The sequence below is a fragment of the Aquarana catesbeiana genome, linkage group LG03 (assembly GCF_042186555.1).
Source record: "Aquarana catesbeiana isolate 2022-GZ linkage group LG03, ASM4218655v1, whole genome shotgun sequence".
Lineage (NCBI taxonomy): Eukaryota > Metazoa > Chordata > Amphibia > Anura > Ranidae > Aquarana > Aquarana catesbeiana.
Genome location: NC_133326.1, coordinates 678,362,697 through 678,385,481, shown reverse-complemented (window position 1 = coordinate 678,385,481; position 22,785 = coordinate 678,362,697). Strand labels below are relative to the sequence as shown.

Sequence of the window (22,785 nt, the reverse complement as noted above, 5' to 3'; positions counted from 1 at the left end):
TTTCTGTGTGATGAAACAAAGGGAAGCATGTCACATAGATGGAAAATGCCTCTGTTTTTCCAGGGTGAGTAGACATTGTATCTTGCAAGGTCTGTTAGATGCAGAGTTAAAGATTTCAGCTGGGTGGAATATTTAGGAGGGCAAAAGAGCATTGAAAGCTTGAGCTGCCGCTCACTTTTCCATCCATGTGGCTTCTTGGAAAACTTAAGGGATGAAGAGTAGTGATTTTCATGGATTAAGGACCCCAAGACTCAAAAGAAGCAGAGAGATCAGTGCCCCGTGTGAGGATCGAACTCACGACCTTCAGATTATGAGACTGACGCGCTACCTGCTGCGCTAACGAGGCTGAACGGCAATGGGAATTTGCGTGCCACTGCTGGCCACTATACTTGGAAGATGATGCAGGCGGCATTATTTTTTTTCAATTTAGTTTTCTCTATTTTTCCCAAAGAAGGGCAGAAAGTTTTCCCATATGGTCTAGCGGTTAGGATTCCTGGTTTTCACCCAGGCGGCCCGGGTTCGACTCCCGGTATGGGAAACGCAAGACCTTTTAATGACATGTACACTCCTAGTGCTGAAACCTCCAAAGCTGTTTTTCCATTGTAACCTCCAATCATTCCCTAGTTGTCAAAGCCAGGAATGCAGACAAGACAGGTCAAGCTGAGTCGGGAACAGGAAATCAAATAATATCAGAAACAGGGGCAGCTGAAGATCATCCAGCAACTAATGGCTCATGCTGCTTGCTTTAAATAGGCCACTGGGCACCAGAATCTGTCACGCATTGTGTGCGCTTTGGCGTACGCACATGCGCACATGAATTCTCCTGGCCGTTCTTGCTCTTCTGCACATTCGCATTGTCAAATTTCTATGTGCCAATCTTCTACGAACCATTCTCTCATACAGACATTATCCTTTTTTTTCACACCTTTGTAAAAGCCCTTTTGAATTCCTCTTTGCTTTTTGCTTTCTGTGTGATGAAACAAAGGGAAGCATGTCACATAGATGGAAAATGCCTCTGTTTTTCCAGGGTGAGTAGACATTGTATCTTGCAAGGTCTGTTAGATGCAGAGTTAAAGATTTCAGCTGGGTGGAATTTTTAGGAGGGCAAAAGAGCATTGAAAGCTTGAGCTGCCGCTCACTTTTCCATCCATGTGGCTTCTTGGAAAACTTAAGGGATGAAGAGTAGTGATTTTCATGGATTAAGGACCCCAAGACTCAAAAGAAGCAGAGAAATCAGTGCCCCGTGTGAGGATCGAACTCACGACCTTCAGATTATGAGACTGACGCGCTACCTGCTGCGCTAACGAGGCTGAACGGCAATGGGAATTTGCGTGCCACTGCTGGCCACTATACTTGGAAGATGATGCAGGCGGCATTATTTTTTTTCAATTTAGTTTTCTCTATTTTTCCCAAAGAAGGGCAGAAAGTTTTCCCATATGGTCTAGCGGTTAGGATTCCTGGTTTTCACCCAGGCGGCCCGGGTTCGACTCCCGGTATGGGAAACGCAAGACCTTTTAATGACATGTACACTCCTAGTGCTGAAACCTCCAAAGCTGTTTTTCCATTGTAACCTCCAATCATTCCCTAGTTGTCAAAGCCAGGAATGCAGACAAGACAGGTCAAGCTGAGTCGGGAACAGGAAATCAAATAATATCAGAAACAGGGGCAGCTGAAGATCATCCAGCAACTAATGGCTCATGCTGCTTGCTTTAAATAGGCCACTGGGCACCAGAATCTGTCACGCATTGTGTGCGCTTTGGCGTACGCACATGCGCACATGCGCATGTGCACATGAATTCTCCTGGCCGTTCTTGCTCTTCTGCACATTCGCATTGGCAAATTTCTATGTGCCAATCTTCTACGAACCATTCTCTCATACAGACATTATCCTTTTTTTTCACACCTTTGTAAAAGCCCTTTTGAATTCCTCTTTGCTTTTTGCTTTCTGTGTGATGAAACAAAGGGAAGCATGTCACATAGATGGAAAATGCCTCTGTTTTTCCAGGGTGAGTAGACATTGTATCTTGCAAGGTCTGTTAGATGCAGAGTTAAAGATTTCAGCTGGGTGGAATATTTAGGAGGGCAAAAGAGCATTGAAAGCTTGAGCTGCCGCTCACTTTTCCATCCATGTGGCTTCTTGGAAAACTTAAGGGATGAAGAGTAGTGATTTTCATGGATTAAGGACCCCAAGACTCAAAAGAAGCAGAGAGATCAGTGCCCCGTGTGAGGATCGAACTCACGACCTTCAGATTATGAGACTGACGCGCTACCTGCTGCGCTAACGAGGCTGAACGGCGATGGGAATTTGCGTGCCACTGCTGGCCACTATACTTGGAAGATGATGCAGGCGGCATTATTTTTTTTCAATTTAGTTTTCTCTATTTTTCCCAAAGAAGGGCAGAAAGTTTTCCCATATGGTCTAGCGGTTAGGATTCCTGGTTTTCACCCAGGCGGCCCGGGTTCGACTCCCGGTATGGGAAACGCAAGACCTTTTAATGACATGTACACTCCTAGTGCTGAAACCTCCAAAGCTGTTTTTCCATTGTAACCTCCAATCATTCCCTAGTTGTCAAAGCCAGGAATGCAGACAAGACAGGTCAAGCTGAGTCGGGAACAGGAAATCAAATAATATCAGAAACAGGGGCAGCTGAAGATCATCCAGCAACTAATGGCTCATGCTGCTTGCTTTAAATAGGCCACTGGGCACCAGAATCTGTCACGCATTGTGTGCGCTTTGGCGTACGCACATGCGCACATGCGCATGTGCACATGAATTCTCCTGGCCGTTCTTGCTCTTCTGCACATTCGCATTGGCAAATTTCTATGTGCCAATCTTCTACGAACCATTCTCTCATACAGACATTATCCTTTTTTTTCACACCTTTGTAAAAGCCCTTTTGAATTCCTCTTTGCTTTTTGCTTTCTGTGTGATGAAACAAAGGGAAGCATGTCACATAGATGGAAAATGCCTCTGTTTTTCCAGGGTGAGTAGACATTGTATCTTGCAAGGTCTGTTAGATGCAGAGTTAAAGATTTCAGCTGGGTGGAATATTTAGGAGGGCAAAAGAGCATTGAAAGCTTGAGCTGCCGCTCACTTTTCCATCCATGTGGCTTCTTGGAAAACTTAAGGGATGAAGAGTAGTGATTTTCATGGATTAAGGACCCCAAGACTCAAAAGAAGCAGAGAGATCAGTGCCCCGTGTGAGGATCGAACTCACGACCTTCAGATTATGAGACTGACGCGCTACCTGCTGCGCTAACGAGGCTGAACGGCAATGGGAATTTGCGTGCCACTGCTGGCCACTATACTTGGAAGATGATGCAGGCGGCATTATTTTTTTTCAATTTAGTTTTCTCTATTTTTCCCAAAGAAGGGCAGAAAGTTTTCCCATATGGTCTAGCGGTTAGGATTCCTGGTTTTCACCCAGGCGGCCCGGGTTCGACTCCCGGTATGGGAAACGCAAGACCTTTTAATGACATGTACACTCCTAGTGCTGAAACCTCCAAAGCTGTTTTTCCATTGTAACCTCCAATCATTCCCTAGTTGTCAAAGCCAGGAATGCAGACAAGACAGGTCAAGCTGAGTCGGGAACAGGAAATCAAATAATATCAGAAACAGGGGCAGCTGAAGATCATCCAGCAACTAATGGCTCATGCTGCTTGCTTTAAATAGGCCACTGGGCACCAGAATCTGTCACGCATTGTGTGCGCTTTGGCGTGCGCACATGCGCATGTGCACATGAATTCTCCTGGCCGTTCTTGCTCTTCTGCACATTCGCATTGGCAAATTTCTATGTGCCAATCTTCTACGAACCATTCTCTCATACAGACATTATCCTTTTTTTTCACACCTTTGTAAAAGCCCTTTTGAATTCCTCTTTGCTTTTTGCTTTCTGTGTGATGAAACAAAGGGAAGCATGTCACATAGATGGAAAATGCCTCTGTTTTTCCAGGGTGAGTAGACATTGTATCTTGCAAGGTCTGTTAGATGCAGAGTTAAAGATTTCAGCTGGGTGGAATATTTAGGAGGGCAAAAGAGCATTGAAAGCTTGAGCTGCCGCTCACTTTTCCATCCATGTGGCTTCTTGGAAAACTTAAGGGATGAAGAGTAGTGATTTTCATGGATTAAGGACCCCAAGACTCAAAAGAAGCAGAGAGATCAGTGCCCCGTGTGAGGATCGAACTCACGACCTTCAGATTATGAGACTGACGCGCTACCTGCTGCGCTAACGAGGCTGAACGGCAATGGGAATTTGCGTGCCACTGCTGGCCACTATACTTGGAAGATGATGCAGGCGGCATTATTTTTTTTCAATTTAGTTTTCTCTATTTTTCCCAAAGAAGGGCAGAAAGTTTTCCCATATGGTCTAGCGGTTAGGATTCCTGGTTTTCACCCAGGCGGCCCGGGTTCGACTCCCGGTATGGGAAACGCAAGACCTTTTAATGACATGTACACTCCTAGTGCTGAAACCTCCAAAGCTGTTTTTCCATTGTAACCTCCAATCATTCCCTAGTTGTCAAAGCCAGGAATGCAGACAAGACAGGTCAAGCTGAGTCGGGAACAGGAAATCAAATAATATCAGAAACAGGGGCAGCTGAAGATCATCCAGCAACTAATGGCTCATGCTGCTTGCTTTAAATAGGCCACTGGGCACCAGAATCTGTCACGCATTGTGTGCGCTTTGGCGTACGCACATGCGCACATGAATTCTCCTGGCCGTTCTTGCTCTTCTGCACATTCGCATTGTCAAATTTCTATGTGCCAATCTTCTACGAACCATTCTCTCATACAGACATTATCCTTTTTTTTCACACCTTTGTAAAAGCCCTTTTGAATTCCTCTTTGCTTTTTGCTTTCTGTGTGATGAAACAAAGGGAAGCATGTCACATAGATGGAAAATGCCTCTGTTTTTCCAGGGTGAGTAGACATTGTATCTTGCAAGGTCTGTTAGATGCAGAGTTAAAGATTTCAGCTGGGTGGAATTTTTAGGAGGGCAAAAGAGCATTGAAAGCTTGAGCTGCCGCTCACTTTTCCATCCATGTGGCTTCTTGGAAAACTTAAGGGATGAAGAGTAGTGATTTTCATGGATTAAGGACCCCAAGACTCAAAAGAAGCAGAGAGATCAGTGCCCCGTGTGAGGATCGAACTCACGACCTTCAGATTATGAGACTGACGCGCTACCTGCTGCGCTAACGAGGCTGAACGGCAATGGGAATTTGCGTGCCACTGCTGGCCACTATACTTGGAAGATGATGCAGGCGGCATTATTTTTTTTCAATTTAGTTTTCTCTATTTTTCCCAAAGAAGGGCAGAAAGTTTTCCCATATGGTCTAGCGGTTAGGATTCCTGGTTTTCACCCAGGCGGCCCGGGTTCGACTCCCAGTATGGGAAACGCAAGACCTTTTAATGACATGTACACTCCTAGTGCTGAAACCTCCAAAGCTGTTTTTCCATTGTAACCTCCAATCATTCCCTAGTTGTCAAAGCCAGGAATGCAGACAAGACAGGTCAAGCTGAGTCGGGAACAGGAAATCAAATAATATCAGAAACAGGGGCAGCTGAAGATCATCCAGCAACTAATGGCTCATGCTGCTTGCTTTAAATAGGCCACTGGGCACCAGAATCTGTCACGCATTGTGTGCGCTTTGGCGTACGCACATGCACACATGCGCATGTGCACATGAATTCTCCTGGCCGTTCTTGCTCTTCTGCACATTCGCATTGGCAAATTTCTATGTGCCAATCTTCTACGAACCATTCTCTCATACAGACATTATCCTTTTTTTTCACACCTTTGTAAAAGCCCTTTTGAATTCCTCTTTGCTTTTTGCTTTCTGTGTGATGAAACAAAGGGAAGCATGTCACATAGATGGAAAATGCCTCTGTTTTTCCAGGGTGAGTAGACATTGTATCTTGCAAGGTCTGTTAGATGCAGAGTTAAAGATTTCAGCTGGGTGGAATATTTAGGAGGGCAAAAGAGCATTGAAAGCTTGAGCTGCCGCTCACTTTTCCATCCATGTGGCTTCTTGGAAAACTTAAGGGATGAAGAGTAGTGATTTTCATGGATTAAGGACCCCAAGACTCAAAAGAAGCAGAGAGATCAGTGCCCCGTGTGAGGATCGAACTCACGACCTTCAGATTATGAGACTGACGCGCTACCTGCTGCGCTAACGAGGCTGAACGGCAATGGGAATTTGCGTGCCACTGCTGGCCACTATACTTGGAAGATGATGCAGGCGGCATTATTTTTTTTCAATTTAGTTTTCTCTATTTTTCCCAAAGAAGGGCAGAAAGTTTTCCCATATGGTCTAGCGGTTAGGATTCCTGGTTTTCACCCAGGCGGCCCGGGTTCGACTCCCGGTATGGGAAACACAAGACCTTTTAATGACATGTACACTCCTAGTGCTGAAACCTCCAAAGCTGTTTTTCCATTGTAACCTCCAATCATTCCCTAGTTGTCAAAGCCAGGAATGCAGACAAGACAGGTCAAGCTGAGTCGGGAACAGGAAATCAAATAATATCAGAAACAGGGGCAGCTGAAGATCATCCAGCAACTAATGGCTCATGCTGCTTGCTTTAAATAGGCCACTGGGCACCAGAATCTGTCACGCATTGTGTGCGCTTTGGCGTACGCACATGCGCACATGCGCATGTGCACATGAATTCTCCTGGCCGTTCTTGCTCTTCTGCACATTCGCATTGGCAAATTTCTATGTGCCAATCTTCTACGAACCATTCTCTCATACAGACATTATCCTTTTTTTTCACACCTTTGTAAAAGCCCTTTTGAATTCCTCTTTGCTTTTTGCTTTCTGTGTGATGAAACAAAGGGAAGCATGTCACATAGATGGAAAATGCCTCTGTTTTTCCAGGGTGAGTAGACATTGTATCTTGCAAGGTCTGTTAGATGCAGAGTTAAAGATTTCAGCTGGGTGGAATATTTAGGAGGGCAAAAGAGCATTGAAAGCTTGAGCTGCCGCTCACTTTTCCATCCATGTGGCTTCTTGGAAAACTTAAGGGATGAAGAGTAGTGATTTTCATGGATTAAGGACCCCAAGACTCAAAAGAAGCAGAGAGATCAGTGCCCCGTGTGAGGATCGAACTCACGACCTTCAGATTATGAGACTGACGCGCTACCTGCTGCGCTAACGAGGCAATGGGAATTTGCGTGCCACTGCTGGCCACTATACTTGGAAGATGATGCAGGCGGCATTATTTTTTTTCAATTTAGTTTTCTCTATTTTTCCCAAAGAAGGGCAGAAAGTTTTCCCATATGGTCTAGCGGTTAGGATTCCTGGTTTTCACCCAGGCGGCCTGGGTTCGACTCCCGGTATGGGAAACGCAAGACCTTTTAATGACATGTACACTCCTAGTGCTGAAACCTCCAAAGCTGTTTTTCCATTGTAACCTCCAATCATTCCCTAGTTGTCAAAGCCAGGAATGCAGACAAGACAGGTCAAGCTGAGTCGGGAACAGGAAATCAAATAATATCAGAAACAGGGGCAGCTGAAGATCATCCAGCAACTAATGGCTCATGCTGCTTGCTTTAAATAGGCCACTGGGCACCAGAATCTGTCACGCATTGTGTGCGCTTTGGCGTACGCACATGCGCACATGCGCATGTGCACATGAATTCTCCTGGCCGTTCTTGCTCTTCTGCACATTCGCATTGGCAAATTTCTATGTGCCAATCTTCTACGAACCATTCTCTCATACAGACATTATCCTTTTTTTTCACACCTTTGTAAAAGCCCTTTTGAATTCCTCTTTGCTTTTTGCTTTCTGTGTGATGAAACAAAGGGAAGCATGTCACATAGATGGAAAATGCCTCTGTTTTTCCAGGGTGAGTAGACATTGTATCTTGCAAGGTCTGTTAGATGCAGAGTTAAAGATTTCAGCTGGGTGGAATATTTAGGAGGGCAAAAGAGCATTGAAAGCTTGAGCTGCCGCTCACTTTTCCATCCATGTGGCTTCTTGGAAAACTTAAGGGATGAAGAGTAGTGATTTTCATGGATTAAGGACCCCAAGACTCAAAAGAAGCAGAGAGATCAGTGCCCCGTGTGAGGATCGAACTCACGACCTTCAGATTATGAGACTGACGCGCTACCTGCTGCGCTAACGAGGCTGAACGGCAATGGGAATTTGCGTGCCACTGCTGGCCACTATACTTGGAAGATGATGCAGGCGGCATTATTTTTTTTCAATTTAGTTTTCTCTATTTTTCCCAAAGAAGGGCAGAAAGTTTTCCCATATGGTCTAGCGGTTAGGATTCCTGGTTTTCACCCAGGCGGCCCGGGTTCGACTCCCGGTATGGGAAACGCAAGACCTTTTAATGACATGTACACTCCTAGTGCTGAAACCTCCAAAGCTGTTTTTCCATTGTAACCTCCAATCATTCCCTAGTTGTCAAAGCCAGGAATGCAGACAAGACAGGTCAAGCTGAGTCGGGAACAGGAAATCAAATAATATCAGAAACAGGGGCAGCTGAAGATCATCCAGCAACTAATGGCTCATGCTGCTTGCTTTAAATAGGCCACTGGGCACCAGAATCTGTCACGCATTGTGTGCGCTTTGGCGTGCACATGAATTCTCCTGGCCGTTCTTGCTCTTCTGCACATTCGCATTGGCAAATTTCTATGTGCCAATCTTCTACGAACCATTCTCTCATACAGACATTATCCTTTTTTTTCACACCTTTGTAAAAGCCCTTTTGAATTCCTCTTTGCTTTTTGCTTTCTGTGTGATGAAACAAAGGGAAGCATGTCACATAGATGGAAAATGCCTCTGTTTTTCCAGGGTGAGTAGACATTGTATCTTGCAAGGTCTGTTAGATGCAGAGTTAAAGATTTCAGCTGGGTGGAATATTTAGGAGGGCAAAAGAGCATTGAAAGCTTGAGCTGCCGCTCACTTTTCCATCCATGTGGCTTCTTGGAAAACTTAAGGGATGAAGAGTAGTGATTTTCATGGATTAAGGACCCCAAGACTCAAAAGAAGCAGAGAGATCAGTGCCCCGTGTGAGGATCGAACTCACGACCTTCAGATTATGAGACTGACGCGCTACCTGCTGCGCTAACGAGGCTGAACGGCAATGGGAATTTGCGTGCCACTGCTGGCCACTATACTTGGAAGATGATGCAGGCGGCATTATTTTTTTTCAATTTAGTTTTCTCTATTTTTCCCAAAGAAGGGCAGAAAGTTTTCCCATATGGTCTAGCGGTTAGGATTCCTGGTTTTCACCCAGGCGGCCCGGGTTCGACTCCCGGTATGGGAAACGCAAGACCTTTTAATGACATGTACACTCCTAGTGCTGAAACCTCCAAAGCTGTTTTTCCATTGTAACCTCCAATCATTCCCTAGTTGTCAAAGCCAGGAATGCAGACAAGACAGGTCAAGCTGAGTCGGGAACAGGAAATCAAATAATATCAGAAACAGGGGCAGCTGAAGATCATCCAGCAACTAATGGCTCATGCTGCTTGCTTTAAATAGGCCACTGGGCACCAGAATCTGTCACGCATTGTGTGCGCTTTGGCGTACGCACATGCGCACATGAATTCTCCTGGCCGTTCTTGCTCTTCTGCACATTCGCATTGTCAAATTTCTATGTGCCAATCTTCTACGAACCATTCTCTCATACAGACATTATCCTTTTTTTTCACACCTTTGTAAAAGCCCTTTTGAATTCCTCTTTGCTTTTTGCTTTCTGTGTGATGAAACAAAGGGAAGCATGTCACATAGATGGAAAATGCCTCTGTTTTTCCAGGGTGAGTAGACATTGTATCTTGCAAGGTCTGTTAGATGCAGAGTTAAAGATTTCAGCTGGGTGGAATTTTTAGGAGGGCAAAAGAGCATTGAAAGCTTGAGCTGCCGCTCACTTTTCCATCCATGTGGCTTCTTGGAAAACTTAAGGGATGAAGAGTAGTGATTTTCATGGATTAAGGACCCCAAGACTCAAAAGAAGCAGAGAGATCAGTGCCCCGTGTGAGGATCGAACTCACGACCTTCAGATTATGAGACTGACGCGCTACCTGCTGCGCTAACGAGGCTGAACGGCAATGGGAATTTGCGTGCCACTGCTGGCCACTATACTTGGAAGATGATGCAGGCGGCATTATTTTTTTTCAATTTAGTTTTCTCTATTTTTCCCAAAGAAGGGCAGAAAGTTTTCCCATATGGTCTAGCGGTTAGGATTCCTGGTTTTCACCCAGGCGGCCCGGGTTCGACTCCCAGTATGGGAAACGCAAGACCTTTTAATGACATGTACACTCCTAGTGCTGAAACCTCCAAAGCTGTTTTTCCATTGTAACCTCCAATCATTCCCTAGTTGTCAAAGCCAGGAATGCAGACAAGACAGGTCAAGCTGAGTCGGGAACAGGAAATCAAATAATATCAGAAACAGGGGCAGCTGAAGATCATCCAGCAACTAATGGCTCATGCTGCTTGCTTTAAATAGGCCACTGGGCACCAGAATCTGTCACGCATTGTGTGCGCTTTGGCGTACGCACATGCACACATGCGCATGTGCACATGAATTCTCCTGGCCGTTCTTGCTCTTCTGCACATTCGCATTGGCAAATTTCTATGTGCCAATCTTCTACGAACCATTCTCTCATACAGACATTATCCTTTTTTTTCACACCTTTGTAAAAGCCCTTTTGAATTCCTCTTTGCTTTTTGCTTTCTGTGTGATGAAACAAAGGGAAGCATGTCACATAGATGGAAAATGCCTCTGTTTTTCCAGGGTGAGTAGACATTGTATCTTGCAAGGTCTGTTAGATGCAGAGTTAAAGATTTCAGCTGGGTGGAATATTTAGGAGGGCAAAAGAGCATTGAAAGCTTGAGCTGCCGCTCACTTTTCCATCCATGTGGCTTCTTGGAAAACTTAAGGGATGAAGAGTAGTGATTTTCATGGATTAAGGACCCCAAGACTCAAAAGAAGCAGAGAGATCAGTGCCCCGTGTGAGGATCGAACTCACGACCTTCAGATTATGAGACTGATGCGCTACCTGCTGCGCTAACGAGGCTGAACGGCAATGGGAATTTGCGTGCCACTGCTGGCCACTATACTTGGAAGATGATGCAGGCGGCATTATTTTTTTTCAATTTAGTTTTCTCTATTTTTCCCAAAGAAGGGCAGAAAGTTTTCCCATATGGTCTAGCGGTTAGGGTTCCTGGTTTTCACCCAGGCGGCCCGGGTTCGACTCCCGGTATGGGAAACGCAAGACCTTTTAATGACATGTACACTCCTAGTGCTGAAACCTCCAAAGCTGTTTTTCCATTGTAACCTCCAATCATTCCCTAGTTGTCAAAGCCAGGAATGCAGACAAGACAGGTCAAGCTGAGTCGGGAACAGGAAATCAAATAATATCAGAAACAGGGGCAGCTGAAGATCATCCAGCAACTAATGGCTCATGCTGCTTGCTTTAAATAGGCCACTGGGCACCAGAATCTGTCACGCATTGTGTGCGCTTTGGCGTACGCACATGCGCACATGCGCATGTGCACATGAATTCTCCTGGCCGTTCTTGCTCTTCTGCACATTCGCATTGGCAAATTTCTATGTGCCAATCTTCTACGAACCATTCTCTCATACAGACATTATCCTTTTTTTTCACACCTTTGTAAAAGCCCTTTTGAATTCCTCTTTGCTTTTTGCTTTCTGTGTGATGAAACAAAGGGAAGCATGTCACATAGATGGAAAATGCCTCTGTTTTTCCAGGGTGAGTAGACATTGTATCTTGCAAGGTCTGTTAGATGCAGAGTTAAAGATTTCAGCTGGGTGGAATATTTAGGAGGGCAAAAGAGCATTGAAAGCTTGAGCTGCCGCTCACTTTTCCATCCATGTGGCTTCTTGGAAAACTTAAGGGATGAAGAGTAGTGATTTTCATGGATTAAGGACCCCAAGACTCAAAAGAAGCAGAGAGATCAGTGCCCCGTGTGAGGATCGAACTCACAACCTTCAGATTATGAGACTGACGCGCTACCTGCTGCGCTAACGAGGCTGAACGGCAATGGGAATTTGCGTGCCACTGCTGGCCACTTTACTTGGAAGATGATGCAGGCGGCATTATTTTTTTTCAATTTAGTTTTCTCTATTTTTCCCAAAGAAGGGCAGAAAGTTTTCCCATATGGTCTAGCGGTTAGGATTCCTGGTTTTCACCCAGGCGGCCCGGGTTCGACTCCCGGTATGGGAAACGCAAGACCTTTTAATGACATGTACACTCCTAGTGCTGAAACCTCCAAAGCTGTTTTTCCATTGTAACCTCCAATCATTCCCTAGTTGTCAAAGCCAGGAATGCAGACAAGACAGGTCAAGCTGAGTCGGGAACAGGAAATCAAATAATATCAGAAACAGGGGCAGCTGAAGATCATCCAGCAACTAATGGCTCATGCTGCTTGCTTTAAATAGGCCACTGGGCACCAGAATCTGTCACGCATTGTGTGCGCTTTGGCGTACGCACCTTTGAAAATGCCTCTGTTTTTCCAGGGTGAGTAGACATTGTATCTTGCAAGGTCTGTTAGATGCAGAGTTAAAGATTTCAGCTGGGTGGAATATATAGGAGGGCAAAAGAGCATTGAAAGCTTGAGCTGCCGCTCACTTTTCCATCCATGTGGCTTCTTGGAAAACTTAAGGGATGAAGAGTAGTGATTTTCATGGATTAAGGACCCCAAGACTCAAAAGAAGCAGAGAGATCAGTGCCCCGTGTGAGGATCGAACTCACGACCTTCAGATTATGAGACTGACGCACTACCTGCTGCGCTAACGAGGCTGAACGGCAATGGGAATTTGCGTGCCACTGCTGGCCACTATACTTGGAAGATGAAAACCAAAGTTTTCCCATATGGTCTAGCGGTTAGAATTCCTGGTTTTCACCCAGGCGGCCCGGGTTCGACTCCCGGTATGGGAAACGCAAGACCTTTTAATGACATGTACACTCCTAGTGCTGAAACCTCCAAAGCTGTTTTTCCATTGTAACCTCCAATCATTCCCTAGTTGTCAAAGCCAGGAATGCAGACAAGACAGGTCAAGCTGAGTCGGGAACAGGAAATCAAATAATATCAGAAACAGGGGCAGCTGAAGATCATCCAGCAACTAATGGCTCATGCTGCTTGCTTTAAATAGGCCACTGGGCACCAGAATCTGTCACGCATTGTGTGCGCTTTGGCGTACGCACATGCGCACATGCGCATGTGCACATGAATTCTCCTGGCCGTTCTTGCTCTTCTGCACATTCGCATTGGCAAATTTCTATGTGCCAATCTTCTATGAACCATTCTCTCATACAGACATTATCCTTTTTTTCACACCTTTGTAAAAGCCCTTTTGAATTCCTCTTTGTTTTTTGCTTTCTGTGTGATGAAACAAAGGGAAGCATGTCACATAGATGGAAAATGCCTCTGTTTTTCCAGGGTGAGTAGACATTGTATCTTGCAAGGTCTGTTAGATGCAGAGTTAAAGATTTCAGCTGGGTGGAATATTTAGGAGGGCAAAAGAGCATTGAAAGCTTGAGCTGCCGCTCACTTTTCCATCCATGTGGCTTCTTGGAAAACTTAAGGGATGAAGAGTAGTGATTTTCATGGATTAAGGACCCCAAGACTCAAAAGAAGCAGAGAGATCAGTGCCCCGTGTGAGGATCGAACTCACGACCTTCAGATTATGAGACTGACGCGCTACCTGCTGCGCTAACGAGGCTGAACGGCAATGGGAATTTGCGTGCCACTGCTGGCCACTATACTTGGAAGATGATGCAGGCGGCATTATTTTTTTTCAATTTAGTTTTCTCTATTTTTCCCAAAGAAGGGCAGAAAGTTTTCCCATATGGTCTAGCGGTTAGGATTCCTGGTTTTCACCCAGGCGGCCCGGGTTCGACTCCCGGTATGGGAAACGCAAGACCTTTTAATGACATGTACACTCCTAGTGCTGAAACCTCCAAAGCTGTTTTTCCATTGTAACCTCCAATCATTCCCTAGTTGTCAAAGCCAGGAATGCAGACAAGACAGGTCAAGCTGAGTCGGGAACAGGAAATCAAATAATATCAGAAACAGGGGCAGCTGAAGATCATCCAGCAACTAATGGCTCATGCTGCTTGCTTTAAATAGGCCACTGGGCACCAGAATCTGTCACGCATTGTGTGCGCTTTGGCGTACGCACATGCGCACATGCGCATGTGCACATGAATTCTCCTGGCCGTTCTTGCTCTTCTGCACATTCGCATTGGCAAATTTCTATGTGCCAATCTTCTATGAACCATTCTCTCATACAGACATTATCCTTTTTTTTCACACCTTTGTAAAAGCCCTTTTGAATTCCTCTTTGCTTTTTGCTTTCTGTGTGATGAAACAAAGGGAAGCATGTCACATAGATGGAAAATGCCTCTGTTTTTCCAGGGTGAGTAGACATTGTATCTTGCAAGGTCTGTTAGATGCAGAGTTAAAGATTTCAGCTGGGTGGAATATTTAGGAGGGCAAAAGAGCATTGAAAGCTTGAGCTGCCGCTCACTTTTCCATCCATGTGGCTTCTTGGAAAACTTAAGGGATGAAGAGTAGTGATTTTCATGGATTAAGGACCCCAAGACTCAAAAGAAGCAGAGAGATCAGTGCCCCGTGTGAGGATCGAACTCACGACCTTCAGATTATGAGACTGACGCGCTACCTGCTGCGCTAACGAGGCTGAACGGCAATGGGAATTTGCGTGCCACTGCTGGCCACTATACTTGGAAGATGATGCAGGCGGCATTATTTTTTTTCAATTTAGTTTTCTCTATTTTTCCCAAAGAAGGGCAGAAAGTTTTCCCATATGGTCTAGCGGTTAGGATTCCTGGTTTTCACCCAGGCGGCCCGGGTTCGACTCCCGGTATGGGAAACGCAAGACCTTTTAATGACATGTACACTCCTAGTGCTGAAACCTCCAAAGCTGTTTTTCCATTGTAACCTCCAATCATTCCCTAGTTGTCAAAGCCAGGAATGCAGACAAGACAGGTCAAGCTGAGTCGGGAACAGGAAATCAAATAATATCAGAAACAGGGGCAGCTGAAGATCATCCAGCAACTAATGGCTCATGCTGCTTGCTTTAAATAGGCCACTGGGCACCAGAATCTGTCACGCATTGTGTGCGCTTTGGCGTACGCACATGCGCATGTGCACATGAATTCTCCTGGCCGTTCTTGCTCTTCTGCACATTCGCATTGGCAAATTTCTATGTGCCAATCTTCTATGAACCATTCTCTCATACAGACATTATCCTTTTTTTCACACCTTTGTAAAAGCCCTTTTGAATTCCTCTTTGTTTTTTGCTTTCTGTGTGATGAAACAAAGGGAAGCATGTCACATAGATGGAAAATGCCTCTGTTTTTCCAGGGTGAGTAGACATTGTATCTTGCAAGGTCTGTTAGATGCAGAGTTAAAGATTTCAGCTGGGTGGAATATTTAGGAGGGCAAAAGAGCATTGAAAGCTTGAGCTGCCGCTCACTTTTCCATCCATGTGGCTTCTTGGAAAACTTAAGGGATGAAGAGTAGTGATTTTCATGGATTAAGGACCCCAAGACTCAAAAGAAGCAGAGAGATCAGTGCCCCGTGTGAGGATCGAACTCACGACCTTCAGATTATGAGACTGACGCGCTACCTGCTGCGCTAACGAGGCTGAACGGCAATGGGAATTTGCGTGCCACTGCTGGCCACTATACTTGGAAGATGATGCAGGCGGCATTATTTTTTTTCAATTTAGTTTTCTCTATTTTTCCCAAAGAAGGGCAGAAAGTTTTCCCATATGGTCTAGCGGTTAGGATTCCTGGTTTTCACCCAGGCGGCCCGGGTTCGACTCCCGGTATGGGAAACACAAGACCTTTTAATGACATGTACACTCCTAGTGCTGAAACCTCCAAAGCTGTTTTTCCATTGTAACCTCCAATCATTCCCTAGTTGTCAAAGCCAGGAATGCAGACAAGACAGGTCAAGCTGAGTCGGGAACAGGAAATCAAATAATATCAGAAACAGGGGCAGCTGAAGATCATCCAGCAACTAATGGCTCATGCTGCTTGCTTTAAATAGGCCACTGGGCACCAGAATCTGTCACGCATTGTGTGCGCTTTGGCGTACACACATGCGCACATGCGCATGTGCACATGAATTCTCCTGGCCGTTCTTGCTCTTCTGCACATTCGCATTGGCAAATTTCTATGTGCCAATCTTCTACGAACCATTCTCTCATACAGACATTATCCTTTTTTTTTCACACCTTTGTAAAAGCCCTTTTGAATTCCTCTTTGCTTTTTGCTTTCTGTGTGATGAAACAAAGGGAAGCATGTCACATAGATGGAAAATGCCTCTGTTTTTCCAGGGTGAGTAGACATTGTATCTTGCAAGGTCTGTTAGATGCAGAGTTAAAGATTTCAGCTGGGTGGAATATTTAGGAGGGCAAAAGAGCATTGAAAGCTTGAGCTGCCGCTCACTTTTCCATCCATGTGGCTTCTTGGAAAACTTAAGGGATGAAGAGTAGTGATTTTCATGGATTAAGGACCCCAAGACTCAAAAGAAGCAGAGAGATCAGTGCCCCGTGTGAGGATCGAACTCACGACCTTCAGATTATGAGACTGACGCGCTACCTGCTGCGCTAACGAGGCTGAACGGCAATGGGAATTTGCGTGCCACTGCTGGCCACTATACTTGGAAGATGATGCAGGCGGCATTATTTTTTTTCAATTTAGTTTTCTCTATTTTTCCCAAAGAAGGGCAGAAAGTTTTCCCATATGGTCTAGCGGTTAGGATTCCTGGTTTTCACCCAGGCGGCCCGGGTTCGACTCCCGGTATGGGAAACGCAAGACCTTTTAATGACATGTACACTCCTAGTGCTGAAACCTCCAAAGCTGTTTTTCCATTGTAACCTCCAATCATTCCCTAGTTGTCAAAGCCAGGAATGCAGACAAGACAGGTCAAGCTGAGTCGGGAACAGGAAATCAAATAATATCAGAAACAGGGGCAGCTGAAGATCATCCAGCAACTAATGGCTCATGCTGCTTGCTTTAAATAGGCCACTGGGCACCAGAATCTGTCACGCATTGTGTGCGCTTTGGCGTACGCACATGCGCACATGCGCATGTGCACATGAATTCTCCTGGCCGTTCTTGCTCTTCTGCACATTCGCATTGGCAAATTTCTATGTGCCAATCTTCTATGAACCATTCTCTCATACAGACATTATCCTTTTTTTCACACCTTTGTAAAAGCCCTTTTGAATTCCTCTTTGTTTTTTGCTTTCTGTGTGATGAAACAAAGGGAAGCATGTCACATAGATGGAAAATGCCTCTGTTTTTCCAGGGTGAGTAGACATTGTATCTTGCAAGGTCTGTTAGATGCAGAGTTAAAGATTTCAGCTGGGTGGAATATTTAGGAGGGCAAAAGAGCATTGAAAGCTTGAGCTGCCGCTCACTTTTCCATCCATGTGGCTTCTTGGAAAACTTAAGGGATGAAGAGTAGTGATTTTCATGGATTAAGGACCCCAAGACTCAAAAGAAGCAGAGAGATCAGTGCCCCGTGTGAGGATCGAACTCACGACCTTCAGATTATGAGACTGACGCGCTACCTGCTGCGCTAACGAGGCTGAACGGCAATGGGAATTTGCGTGCCACTGCTGGCCACTATACTTGGAAGATGATGCAGGCGGCATTATTTTTTTTCAATTTAGTTTTCTCTATTTTTCCCAAAGAAGGGCAGAAAGTTTTCCCATATGGTCTAGCGGTTAGGATTCCTGGTTTTCACCCAGGCGGCCCGGGTTCGACTCCCGGTATGGGAAACGCAAGACCTTTTAATGACATGTACACTCCTAGTGCTGAAACCTCCAAAGCTGTTTTTCCATTGTAACCTCCAATCATTCCCTAGTTGTCAAAGCCAGGAATGCAGACAAGACAGGTCAAGCTGAGTCGGGAACAGGAAATCAAATAATATCAGAAACAGGGGCAGCTGAAGATCATCCAGCAACTAATGGCTCATGCTGCTTGCTTTAAATAGGCCACTGGGCACCAGAATCTGTCACGCATTGTGTGCGCTTTGGCGTACACACATGCGCACATGCGCATGTGCACATGAATTCTCCTGGCCGTTCTTGCTCTTCTGCACATTCGCATTGGCAAATTTCTATGTGCCAATCTTCTACGAACCATTCTCTCATACAGACATTATCCTTTTTTTTTCACACCTTTGTAAAAGCCCTTTTGAATTCCTCTTTGCTTTTTGCTTTCTGTGTGATGAAACAAAGGGAAGCATGTCACATAGATGGAAAATGCCTCTGTTTTTCCAGGGTGAGTAGACATTGTATCTTGCAAGGTCTGTTAGATGCAGAGTTAAAGATTTCAGCTGGGTGGAATATTTAGGAGGGCAAAAGAGCATTGAAAGCTTGAGCTGCCGCTCACTTTTCCATCCATGTGGCTTCTTGGAAAACTTAAGGGATGAAGAGTAGTGATTTTCATGGATTAAGGACCCCAAGACTCAAAAGAAGCAGAGAGATCAGTGCCCCGTGTGAGGATCGAACTCACGACCTTCAGATTATGAGACTGACGCGCTACCTGCTGCGCTAACGAGGCTGAACGGCAATGGGAATTTGCGTGCCACTGCTGGCCACTATACTTGGAAGATGATGCAGGCGGCATTATTTTTTTTCAATTTAGTTTTCTCTATTTTTCCCAAAGAAGGGCAGAAAGTTTTCCCATATGGTCTAGCGGTTAGGATTCCTGGTTTTCACCCAGGCGGCCCGGGTTCGACTCCCGGTATGGGAAACGCAAGACCTTTTAATGACATGTACACTCCTAGTGCTGAAACCTCCAAAGCTGTTTTTCCATTGTAACCTCCAATCATTCCCTAGTTGTCAAAGCCAGGAATGCAGACAAGACAGGTCAAGCTGAGTCGGGAACAGGAAATCAAATAATATCAGAAACAGGGGCAGCTGAAGATCATCCAGCAACTAATGGCTCATGCTGCTTGCTTTAAATAGGCCACTGGGCACCAGAATCTGTCACGCATTGTGTGCGCTTTGGCGTACACACATGCGCACATGCGCATGTGCACATGAATTCTCCTGGCCGTTCTTGCTCTTCTGCACATTCGCATTGGCAAATTTCTATGTGCCAATCTTCTACGAACCATTCTCTCATACAGACATTATCCTTTTTTTTTCACACCTTTGTAAAAGCCCTTTTGAATTCCTCTTTGCTTTTTGCTTTCTGTGTGATGAAACAAAGGGAAGCATGTCACATAGATGGAAAATGCCTCTGTTTTTCCAGGGTGAGTAGACATTGTATCTTGCAAGGTCTGTTAGATGCAGAGTTAAAGATTTCAGCTGGGTGGAATATTTAGGAGGGCAAAAGAGCATTGAAAGCTTGAGCTGCCGCTCACTTTTCCATCCATGTGGCTTCTTGGAAAACTTAAGGGATGAAGAGTAGTGATTTTCATGGATTAAGGACCCCAAGACTCAAAAGAAGCAGAGAGATCAGTGCCCCGTGTGAGGATCGAACTCATGACCTTCAGATTATGAGACTGACGCGCTACCTGCTGCGCTAACGAGGCTGAACGGCAATGGGAATTTGCGTGCCACTGCTGGCCACTATACTTGGAAGATGATGCAGGCGGCATTATTTTTTTTCAATTTAGTTTTCTCTATTTTTCCCAAAGAAGGGCAGAAAGTTTTCCCATATGGTCTAGCGGTTAGGATTCCTGGTTTTCACCCAGGCGGCCCGGGTTCGACTCCCGGTATGGGAAACGCAAGACCTTTTAATGACATGTACACTCCTAGTGCTGAAACCTCCAAAGCTGTTTTTCCATTGTAACCTCCAATCATTCCCTAGTTGTCAAAGCCAGGAATGCAGACAAGACAGGTCAAGCTGAGTCGGGAACAGGAAATCAAATAATATCAGAAACAGGGGCAGCTGAAGATCATCCAGCAACTAATGGCTCATGCTGCTTGCTTTAAATAGGCCACTGGGCACCAGAATCTGTCACGCATTGTGTGCGCTTTGGCGTACGCACATGCGCATGTGCACATGAATTCTCCTGGCCGTTCTTGCTCTTCTGCACATTCGCATTGGCAAATTTCTATGTGCCAATCTTCTACGAACCATTCTCTCATACAGACATTATCCTTTTTTTTCACACCTTTGTAAAAGCCCTTTTGAATTCCTCTTTGCTTTTTGCTTTCTGTGTGATGAAACAAAGGGAAGCATGTCACATAGATGGAAAATGCCTCTGTTTTTCCAGGGTGAGTAGACATTGTATCTTGCAAGGTCTGTTAGATGCAGAGTTAAAGATTTCAGCTGGGTGGAATATTTAGGAGGGCAAAAGAGCATTGAAAGCTTGAGCTGCCGCTCACTTTTCCATCCATGTGGCTTCTTGGAAAACTTAAGGGATGAAGAGTAGTGATTTTCATGGATTAAGGACCCCAAGACTCAAAAGAAGCAGAGAGATCAGTGCCCCGTGTGAGGATCGAACTCACGACCTTCAGATTATGAGACTGACGCGCTACCTGCTGCGCTAACGAGGCTGAACGGCAATGGGAATTTGCGTGCCACTGCTGGCCACTATACTTGGAAGATGATGCAGGCGGCATTATTTTTTTTCAATTTAGTTTTCTCTATTTTTCCCAAAGAAGGGCAGAAAGTTTTCCCATATGGTCTAGCGGTTAGGATTCCTGGTTTTCACCCAGGCGGCCCGGGTTCGACTCCCGGTATGGGAAACGCAAGACCTTTTAATGACATGTACACTCCTAGTGCTGAAACCTCCAAAGCTGTTTTTCCATTGTAACCTCCAATCATTCCCTAGTTGTCAAAGCCAGGAATGCAGACAAGACAGGTCAAGCTGAGTCGGGAACAGGAAATCAAATAATATCAGAAACAGGGGCAGCTGAAGATCATCCAGCAACTAATGGCTCATGCTGCTTGCTTTAAATAGGCCACTGGGCACCAGAATCTGTCACGCATTGTGTGCGCTTTGGCGTACGCACATGCGCACATGCGCATGTGCACATGAATTCTCCTGGCCGTTCTTGCTCTTCTGCACATTCGCATTGGCAAATTTCTATGTTCCAATCTTCTACGAACCATTCTCTCATACAGACATTATCCTTTTTTTTCACACCTTTGTAAAAGCCCTTTTGAATTCCTCTTTGCTTTTTGCTTTCTGTGTGATGAAACAAAGGGAAGCATGTCACATAGATGGAAAATGCCTCTGTTTTTCCAGGGTGAGTAGACATTGTATCTTGCAAGGTCTGTTAGATGCAGAGTTAAAGATTTCAGCTGGGTGGAATATTTAGGAGGGCAAAAGAGCATTGAAAGCTTGAGCTGCCGCTCACTTTTCCACCCATGTGGCTTCTTGGAAAACTTAAGGGATGAAGAGTAGTGATTTTCATGGATTAAGGACCCTAAGACTCAAAAGAAGCAGAGAGATCAGTGCCCCGTGTGAGGATCGAACTCACGACCTTCAGATTATGAGACTGACGCGCTACCTGCTGCGCTAACGAGGCTGAACGGCAATGGGAATTTGCGTGCCACTGCTGGCCACTATACTTGGAAGATGATGCAGGCGGCATTATTTTTTTTCAATTTAGTTTTCTCTATTTTTCCCAAAGAATGGCAGAAAGTTTTCCCATATGGTCTAGCGGTTAGGGTTCCTGGTTTTCACCCAGGCGGCCCGGGTTCGACTCCCGGTATGGGAAACGCAAGACCTTTTAATGACATGTACACTCCTAGTGCTGAAACCTCCAAAGCTGTTTTTCCATTGTAACCTCCAATCATTCCCTAGTTGTCAAAGCCAGGAATGCAGACAAGACAGGTCAAGCTGAGTCGGGAACAGGAAATCAAATAATATCAGAAACAGGGGCAGCTGAAGATCATCCAGCAACTAATGGCTCATGCTGCTTGCTTTAAATAGGCCACTGGGCACCAGAATCTGTCACGCATTGTGTGCGCTTTGGCGTACACACATGCGCACATGCGCATGTGCACATGAATTTTCCTGGCCGTTCTTGCTCTTCTGCACATTCGCATTGGCAAATTTCTATGTGCCAATCTTCTACGAACCATTCTCTCATACAGACATTATCCTTTTTTTCACACCTTTGTAAAAGCCCTTTTGAATTCCTCTTTGCTTTTTGCTTTCTGTGTGATGAAACAAAGGGAAGCATGTCACATAGATGGAAAATGCCTCTGTTTTTCCAGGGTGAGTAGACATTGTATCTTGCAAGGTCTGTTAGATGCAGAGTTAAAGATTTCAGCTGGGTGGAATATTTAGGAGGGCAAAAGAGCATTGAAAGCTTGAGCTGCCGCTCACTTTTCCATCCATGTGGCTTCTTGGAAAACTTAAGGGATGAAGAGTAGTGATTTTCATGGATTAAGGACCCCAAGACTCAAAAGAAGCAGAGAGATCAGTGCCCCGTGTGAGGATCGAACTCACAACCTTCAGATTATGAGACTGACGCGCTACCTGCTGCGCTAACGAGGCTTAACGTCAATGGGAATTTGCGTGCCACTGCTGGCCACTATACTTGGAAGATGATGCAGGCGGCATTATTTTTTTTCAATTTAGTTTTCTCTATTTTTCCCAAAGAAGGGCAGAAAGTTTTCCCATATGGTCTAGCGGTTAGGATTCCTGGTTTTCACCCAGGCGGCCCGGGTTCGACTCCCGGTATGGGAAACGCAAGACCTTTTAATGACATGTACACTCCTAGTGCTGAAACCTCCAAAGCTGTTTTTCCATTGTAACCTCCAATCATTCCCTAGTTGTCAAAGCCAGGAATGCAGACAAGACAG

The 22,785-nt window shown here is 45.3% G+C and overlaps 48 non-coding genes across 48 annotated transcripts; 24 read left to right on the top strand and 24 right to left on the bottom strand.

The window, feature by feature from the left end:
* Positions 1 to 273: 273 nt before the first annotated feature.
* TRNAM-CAU (transfer RNA methionine (anticodon CAU)) lies at positions 274 to 346 on the bottom strand. Its single transcript has one exon. It is a non-coding gene; the product is annotated as a tRNA-Met (tRNA).
* Positions 347 to 466: 120 nt separating this feature from the next.
* Positions 467 to 538, top strand: TRNAE-UUC (transfer RNA glutamic acid (anticodon UUC)). Its single transcript has one exon. It is a non-coding gene; the product is annotated as a tRNA-Glu (tRNA).
* A 699-nt stretch (positions 539 to 1,237) lies between these two features.
* On the bottom strand, positions 1,238 to 1,310 carry TRNAM-CAU (transfer RNA methionine (anticodon CAU)). Its single transcript has one exon. It is a non-coding gene; the product is annotated as a tRNA-Met (tRNA).
* Positions 1,311 to 1,430: 120 nt separating this feature from the next.
* TRNAE-UUC (transfer RNA glutamic acid (anticodon UUC)) lies at positions 1,431 to 1,502 on the top strand. The gene has a single exon. It is a non-coding gene; the product is annotated as a tRNA-Glu (tRNA).
* Positions 1,503 to 2,215: 713 nt separating this feature from the next.
* Positions 2,216 to 2,288, bottom strand: TRNAM-CAU (transfer RNA methionine (anticodon CAU)). The gene has a single exon. It is a non-coding gene; the product is annotated as a tRNA-Met (tRNA).
* Positions 2,289 to 2,408: 120 nt separating this feature from the next.
* On the top strand, positions 2,409 to 2,480 carry TRNAE-UUC (transfer RNA glutamic acid (anticodon UUC)). Its single transcript has one exon. It is a non-coding gene; the product is annotated as a tRNA-Glu (tRNA).
* Positions 2,481 to 3,193: 713 nt separating this feature from the next.
* On the bottom strand, positions 3,194 to 3,266 carry TRNAM-CAU (transfer RNA methionine (anticodon CAU)). Its single transcript has one exon. It is a non-coding gene; the product is annotated as a tRNA-Met (tRNA).
* A 120-nt stretch (positions 3,267 to 3,386) lies between these two features.
* On the top strand, positions 3,387 to 3,458 carry TRNAE-UUC (transfer RNA glutamic acid (anticodon UUC)). Its single transcript has one exon. It is a non-coding gene; the product is annotated as a tRNA-Glu (tRNA).
* A 705-nt stretch (positions 3,459 to 4,163) lies between these two features.
* Positions 4,164 to 4,236, bottom strand: TRNAM-CAU (transfer RNA methionine (anticodon CAU)). Its single transcript has one exon. It is a non-coding gene; the product is annotated as a tRNA-Met (tRNA).
* A 120-nt stretch (positions 4,237 to 4,356) lies between these two features.
* On the top strand, positions 4,357 to 4,428 carry TRNAE-UUC (transfer RNA glutamic acid (anticodon UUC)). Its single transcript has one exon. It is a non-coding gene; the product is annotated as a tRNA-Glu (tRNA).
* Positions 4,429 to 5,127: 699 nt separating this feature from the next.
* On the bottom strand, positions 5,128 to 5,200 carry TRNAM-CAU (transfer RNA methionine (anticodon CAU)). Its single transcript has one exon. It is a non-coding gene; the product is annotated as a tRNA-Met (tRNA).
* Positions 5,201 to 5,320: 120 nt separating this feature from the next.
* Positions 5,321 to 5,392, top strand: TRNAE-UUC (transfer RNA glutamic acid (anticodon UUC)). The gene has a single exon. It is a non-coding gene; the product is annotated as a tRNA-Glu (tRNA).
* Positions 5,393 to 6,105: 713 nt separating this feature from the next.
* Positions 6,106 to 6,178, bottom strand: TRNAM-CAU (transfer RNA methionine (anticodon CAU)). Its single transcript has one exon. It is a non-coding gene; the product is annotated as a tRNA-Met (tRNA).
* Positions 6,179 to 6,298: 120 nt separating this feature from the next.
* Positions 6,299 to 6,370, top strand: TRNAE-UUC (transfer RNA glutamic acid (anticodon UUC)). The gene has a single exon. It is a non-coding gene; the product is annotated as a tRNA-Glu (tRNA).
* Positions 6,371 to 7,083: 713 nt separating this feature from the next.
* Positions 7,084 to 7,156, bottom strand: TRNAM-CAU (transfer RNA methionine (anticodon CAU)). The gene has a single exon. It is a non-coding gene; the product is annotated as a tRNA-Met (tRNA).
* A 112-nt stretch (positions 7,157 to 7,268) lies between these two features.
* On the top strand, positions 7,269 to 7,340 carry TRNAE-UUC (transfer RNA glutamic acid (anticodon UUC)). The gene has a single exon. It is a non-coding gene; the product is annotated as a tRNA-Glu (tRNA).
* Positions 7,341 to 8,053: 713 nt separating this feature from the next.
* TRNAM-CAU (transfer RNA methionine (anticodon CAU)) lies at positions 8,054 to 8,126 on the bottom strand. Its single transcript has one exon. It is a non-coding gene; the product is annotated as a tRNA-Met (tRNA).
* A 120-nt stretch (positions 8,127 to 8,246) lies between these two features.
* On the top strand, positions 8,247 to 8,318 carry TRNAE-UUC (transfer RNA glutamic acid (anticodon UUC)). The gene has a single exon. It is a non-coding gene; the product is annotated as a tRNA-Glu (tRNA).
* Positions 8,319 to 9,007: 689 nt separating this feature from the next.
* On the bottom strand, positions 9,008 to 9,080 carry TRNAM-CAU (transfer RNA methionine (anticodon CAU)). Its single transcript has one exon. It is a non-coding gene; the product is annotated as a tRNA-Met (tRNA).
* Positions 9,081 to 9,200: 120 nt separating this feature from the next.
* Positions 9,201 to 9,272, top strand: TRNAE-UUC (transfer RNA glutamic acid (anticodon UUC)). The gene has a single exon. It is a non-coding gene; the product is annotated as a tRNA-Glu (tRNA).
* Positions 9,273 to 9,971: 699 nt separating this feature from the next.
* Positions 9,972 to 10,044, bottom strand: TRNAM-CAU (transfer RNA methionine (anticodon CAU)). The gene has a single exon. It is a non-coding gene; the product is annotated as a tRNA-Met (tRNA).
* Positions 10,045 to 10,164: 120 nt separating this feature from the next.
* TRNAE-UUC (transfer RNA glutamic acid (anticodon UUC)) lies at positions 10,165 to 10,236 on the top strand. The gene has a single exon. It is a non-coding gene; the product is annotated as a tRNA-Glu (tRNA).
* Positions 10,237 to 10,949: 713 nt separating this feature from the next.
* TRNAM-CAU (transfer RNA methionine (anticodon CAU)) lies at positions 10,950 to 11,022 on the bottom strand. Its single transcript has one exon. It is a non-coding gene; the product is annotated as a tRNA-Met (tRNA).
* Positions 11,023 to 11,142: 120 nt separating this feature from the next.
* TRNAE-UUC (transfer RNA glutamic acid (anticodon UUC)) lies at positions 11,143 to 11,214 on the top strand. Its single transcript has one exon. It is a non-coding gene; the product is annotated as a tRNA-Glu (tRNA).
* Positions 11,215 to 11,927: 713 nt separating this feature from the next.
* Positions 11,928 to 12,000, bottom strand: TRNAM-CAU (transfer RNA methionine (anticodon CAU)). The gene has a single exon. It is a non-coding gene; the product is annotated as a tRNA-Met (tRNA).
* Positions 12,001 to 12,120: 120 nt separating this feature from the next.
* Positions 12,121 to 12,192, top strand: TRNAE-UUC (transfer RNA glutamic acid (anticodon UUC)). The gene has a single exon. It is a non-coding gene; the product is annotated as a tRNA-Glu (tRNA).
* Positions 12,193 to 12,695: 503 nt separating this feature from the next.
* TRNAM-CAU (transfer RNA methionine (anticodon CAU)) lies at positions 12,696 to 12,768 on the bottom strand. The gene has a single exon. It is a non-coding gene; the product is annotated as a tRNA-Met (tRNA).
* A 66-nt stretch (positions 12,769 to 12,834) lies between these two features.
* Positions 12,835 to 12,906, top strand: TRNAE-UUC (transfer RNA glutamic acid (anticodon UUC)). Its single transcript has one exon. It is a non-coding gene; the product is annotated as a tRNA-Glu (tRNA).
* A 712-nt stretch (positions 12,907 to 13,618) lies between these two features.
* TRNAM-CAU (transfer RNA methionine (anticodon CAU)) lies at positions 13,619 to 13,691 on the bottom strand. Its single transcript has one exon. It is a non-coding gene; the product is annotated as a tRNA-Met (tRNA).
* A 120-nt stretch (positions 13,692 to 13,811) lies between these two features.
* Positions 13,812 to 13,883, top strand: TRNAE-UUC (transfer RNA glutamic acid (anticodon UUC)). The gene has a single exon. It is a non-coding gene; the product is annotated as a tRNA-Glu (tRNA).
* Positions 13,884 to 14,596: 713 nt separating this feature from the next.
* TRNAM-CAU (transfer RNA methionine (anticodon CAU)) lies at positions 14,597 to 14,669 on the bottom strand. The gene has a single exon. It is a non-coding gene; the product is annotated as a tRNA-Met (tRNA).
* A 120-nt stretch (positions 14,670 to 14,789) lies between these two features.
* On the top strand, positions 14,790 to 14,861 carry TRNAE-UUC (transfer RNA glutamic acid (anticodon UUC)). The gene has a single exon. It is a non-coding gene; the product is annotated as a tRNA-Glu (tRNA).
* Positions 14,862 to 15,565: 704 nt separating this feature from the next.
* TRNAM-CAU (transfer RNA methionine (anticodon CAU)) lies at positions 15,566 to 15,638 on the bottom strand. Its single transcript has one exon. It is a non-coding gene; the product is annotated as a tRNA-Met (tRNA).
* Positions 15,639 to 15,758: 120 nt separating this feature from the next.
* Positions 15,759 to 15,830, top strand: TRNAE-UUC (transfer RNA glutamic acid (anticodon UUC)). Its single transcript has one exon. It is a non-coding gene; the product is annotated as a tRNA-Glu (tRNA).
* Positions 15,831 to 16,544: 714 nt separating this feature from the next.
* Positions 16,545 to 16,617, bottom strand: TRNAM-CAU (transfer RNA methionine (anticodon CAU)). The gene has a single exon. It is a non-coding gene; the product is annotated as a tRNA-Met (tRNA).
* A 120-nt stretch (positions 16,618 to 16,737) lies between these two features.
* On the top strand, positions 16,738 to 16,809 carry TRNAE-UUC (transfer RNA glutamic acid (anticodon UUC)). The gene has a single exon. It is a non-coding gene; the product is annotated as a tRNA-Glu (tRNA).
* Positions 16,810 to 17,521: 712 nt separating this feature from the next.
* TRNAM-CAU (transfer RNA methionine (anticodon CAU)) lies at positions 17,522 to 17,594 on the bottom strand. The gene has a single exon. It is a non-coding gene; the product is annotated as a tRNA-Met (tRNA).
* Positions 17,595 to 17,714: 120 nt separating this feature from the next.
* TRNAE-UUC (transfer RNA glutamic acid (anticodon UUC)) lies at positions 17,715 to 17,786 on the top strand. Its single transcript has one exon. It is a non-coding gene; the product is annotated as a tRNA-Glu (tRNA).
* Positions 17,787 to 18,500: 714 nt separating this feature from the next.
* TRNAM-CAU (transfer RNA methionine (anticodon CAU)) lies at positions 18,501 to 18,573 on the bottom strand. Its single transcript has one exon. It is a non-coding gene; the product is annotated as a tRNA-Met (tRNA).
* Positions 18,574 to 18,693: 120 nt separating this feature from the next.
* TRNAE-UUC (transfer RNA glutamic acid (anticodon UUC)) lies at positions 18,694 to 18,765 on the top strand. The gene has a single exon. It is a non-coding gene; the product is annotated as a tRNA-Glu (tRNA).
* A 714-nt stretch (positions 18,766 to 19,479) lies between these two features.
* On the bottom strand, positions 19,480 to 19,552 carry TRNAM-CAU (transfer RNA methionine (anticodon CAU)). The gene has a single exon. It is a non-coding gene; the product is annotated as a tRNA-Met (tRNA).
* Positions 19,553 to 19,672: 120 nt separating this feature from the next.
* On the top strand, positions 19,673 to 19,744 carry TRNAE-UUC (transfer RNA glutamic acid (anticodon UUC)). The gene has a single exon. It is a non-coding gene; the product is annotated as a tRNA-Glu (tRNA).
* A 705-nt stretch (positions 19,745 to 20,449) lies between these two features.
* TRNAM-CAU (transfer RNA methionine (anticodon CAU)) lies at positions 20,450 to 20,522 on the bottom strand. Its single transcript has one exon. It is a non-coding gene; the product is annotated as a tRNA-Met (tRNA).
* A 120-nt stretch (positions 20,523 to 20,642) lies between these two features.
* On the top strand, positions 20,643 to 20,714 carry TRNAE-UUC (transfer RNA glutamic acid (anticodon UUC)). The gene has a single exon. It is a non-coding gene; the product is annotated as a tRNA-Glu (tRNA).
* A 713-nt stretch (positions 20,715 to 21,427) lies between these two features.
* Positions 21,428 to 21,500, bottom strand: TRNAM-CAU (transfer RNA methionine (anticodon CAU)). The gene has a single exon. It is a non-coding gene; the product is annotated as a tRNA-Met (tRNA).
* A 120-nt stretch (positions 21,501 to 21,620) lies between these two features.
* TRNAE-UUC (transfer RNA glutamic acid (anticodon UUC)) lies at positions 21,621 to 21,692 on the top strand. The gene has a single exon. It is a non-coding gene; the product is annotated as a tRNA-Glu (tRNA).
* Positions 21,693 to 22,404: 712 nt separating this feature from the next.
* TRNAM-CAU (transfer RNA methionine (anticodon CAU)) lies at positions 22,405 to 22,477 on the bottom strand. Its single transcript has one exon. It is a non-coding gene; the product is annotated as a tRNA-Met (tRNA).
* A 120-nt stretch (positions 22,478 to 22,597) lies between these two features.
* On the top strand, positions 22,598 to 22,669 carry TRNAE-UUC (transfer RNA glutamic acid (anticodon UUC)). Its single transcript has one exon. It is a non-coding gene; the product is annotated as a tRNA-Glu (tRNA).
* Positions 22,670 to 22,785: the final 116 nt, after the last annotated feature.